The sequence below is a fragment of the Aulonocara sp. 'chitande type north' Nkhata Bay genome, linkage group LG5 (assembly GCF_057382095.1).
Source record: "Aulonocara sp. 'chitande type north' Nkhata Bay isolate Kocher_YH1m ecotype deep benthic linkage group LG5, A_spYH_male_GT1.1, whole genome shotgun sequence".
NCBI lineage: Eukaryota > Metazoa > Chordata > Actinopteri > Cichliformes > Cichlidae > Aulonocara > Aulonocara sp. 'chitande type north' Nkhata Bay.
The window spans coordinates 7,973,276-7,976,316 of NC_141348.1; positions in this window are offsets into that span (position 1 = coordinate 7,973,276).

Below are 3,041 nucleotides of genomic sequence, written 5' to 3' on the forward strand. Positions count from 1 at the left end.
TTGCACAGTAAGTAAGTAAGTAAGTAAACTTTATTTATTAAGCGCTTTTCGCAGACAGGCAATCACAAAGCGCTGTACACAAATATTAAAATAAACAATAAAATCAATAGACATTATATACAATGTAAAAGATCAAATGTAAATAATGTAAAAAAATAAAATAAAATAAAATATGTAGATCAACAAAAGGCTTGTTTGAACAGAAGAGTTTTTAACTGTTTTTTAAAAGAATCCACAGAGTCAAGCAAACGTAATTGTAGTGGTAAACTGTTCCACAGCCTTGGTGCAACAGACTGAAAGGCTCTGTCCCCTTTTGTCTTCAATCGTGTACGGGGAACAACTAAGAGACTCTGAGTCTGTGAGCGGAGATGACGAGCAGCAGTGTATTTTAAAAGAAGCTTGGATAAGTAATCTGGAGCCTGGCCATTTAGTGCTCTGTATGTTAAAACAAGAATTTTAAAGCGAATTCTAAACTCTATTGGGAGCCAATGTAAAGAATATAAGATGGGAGTGATGTGAACACGCTTGGTAGAGCGAGTTAGTAATCTGGCTGCTGCGTTTTGTATTGTCTGGAGGCGAGAGAGAGATGATTTACTGTTTGTCACAGTTTCACCCTGAGAGAGCTTGTATGGATTGACACAGACCTTGGAAAATGCTCTACAGAAACTCTGGAGCACAGTTTTCACAGTCCAAAAAGGTTTTTGCTTACTGAATTCCCATCCACTCTGCTACTTCAAGGAGAGAAATTCACACTGAAAGCAGTCATTACATTTAGGAGGGCCCAACACCAGAAACACTCGGGCATTATATGACATTCTGTAACAGGACCCCGTACATCTGGGAGATGTATGATGACCTAAGAAAGGATGTAACCATAGCATCTGAAAACACCAGTGTATGTCCGCACGCTGTGCTCTACACAAAGGAATGATGGCAAGATCTCATGAAAGAAAGTCCTTTTCTAGTTTGTGAGTTAGATGATGGAAATAGCTGTTATTTTTCAGTTATTGTATTAGACTTGTGAGGCTCAGACAGTTCAATGTATTTACCTTTTCTAACAGGAAACATTGTTCTCGTAGTTTTGTATTTTGTTACCAGCAAATAAAGTTTTTTCTCTAACCGAATGCATTAATTATTTTAAATGCTATATTTAACCTAGTTTTTAAATAAGTTATTGCAGTTTGATTACTAGGTTTAAGAGTGTGATCATAAGAAAAAAATATCCAATGCTGGTTAATATCTCTCAATTTCTTTACGGTAAAGAAAGTGGCTGGTTGAGCTTTAGAAACTTTTGGTAATATCTTTAAAATGAAAGCGGCACAAACGACAAGTTTAGCAGCACAAACCAGCACAAACGTAGCACAAACGTTTGACACCAGTTTTGTTTGATTCCATTAATGTGGGGGGGCTGGTTGACCTCTGATGACCTCTAGAATTTTTTATCAATATCTTTAAAATGAAAGCGGCACAAACGACAATTTTAGCAGCACAAACCAGCACAAACGTAGCACAAACATTTGACATCAATTTTGTTCGATTCCATTAATGTGGTGGGGGGGCTGGTTGACCTCTGATGACCTATAGAAATTTTGATTAATATCTTTAAAATGATAGTAGCACAAATGAAAATTTTTGCAGCACAAACCAGCACAAACGTAGCACAAACGTTTGATACCACTTTTGTTGGATTTGAAGAAGGTGGGGGGGCCAACTTCACTCACATGACTTTTCTGTTCATTTTAAGCAGCAGAAGTGAGGTGCATGTCTGTGTGCGTGTGTATGGAGCCATTGGGTGCAGTCACTATAGCAACCAGGCTCACACCTGCCTGCTTAACTAGCTCTGTCTCTCACTCTGCCAAGATTCATCTTAAACACTTCTCTTTCAACTGCTGCTGTGTCCTCAGTGTTTGCTCTACAGGTATGATTTTACCCTCAAAACGTTGCCATCGTTGTTCTCTTTCCAACACCTTGTCTTTCAAAGCTCAGACATTTAAAAATTTTAAACTGTGTGGATCCAAGTGGAGGGATCACATTTTAGTCATTCAAAGAATATGAACTTTTAATATTCATTCAGAGGTTTTCTGACTCTAAATTTTCTTTTCTCATTTCTAAGGTTTTTCTAATTTACAATTAAAACATTTTCAGCTTTTTTCCAACTTATTCTTCTGTGTAAATGTCAGCTTTTAGCACTTCAGCACTTTTGTTTTCAGATTAAATTATTTTTCTTTTTATCTCATTCAAACTTTTTAACTTAAAATTCAGCAATTAATTCATTTCAATGCATACATTCAGATTCAAGCATTCACACTGCAGTTTCTTCAGAAAATGCACTTTCTAGTTGACAACTAGAATACATACTTACATCATGTATGGACCAATGAAGAGGAAGCCATGAATCAAGCCAAAGTTAGAAACTTAAGAAAACTTTTTTTTTCCTTTTCTTTTTCTTTTTTTTTTTTTTTTTTACCAATGTTTGTAATAGAGATGGACCGATCCGATATTACGTATCGGTATCGGTCCGATACTGACCTAAATTACTGGATCGGATATCGGAGAAAAATAAAAAATGTAATCCGATCCATTAAATATCACGAAAGCACCTCACAAAACTTGCAACACGCCGTAACTCGCCTCAGAACGTCGGAGCAGTATGCATCACGTGATAGAGCAGCTGTGGCATGCGGGACCTGTCAGTGGTCTGGATAGCATTTGGAGCTTCGCTAGCAACCTGGCATTTCATCTCCGACAAAGTTATCCCCGAGAGAAGTAAAGCAAGTGTGTAAGTCCATCTCTGAATGTTTGTAAAGCATTCCCACGTTAAGCTTAATGAGCGACTGCCTCTCGCTCTCCGGCTGCTACTTCAATCGTGAAACTGCTTAAATCAGCTGATCGGCTTTTCTGTCGCGAGTCTGTCTCTCGTTTGTTTTTGGTCCACTTTGCGCCAGAAAGAGCAAACCAGCGGCTGAACAACAGCAGCACGTTTAAGCTTGATAAGCTGTTGTTACAATTTATTTAATATTTCTTTCTACACCAGGATCTTT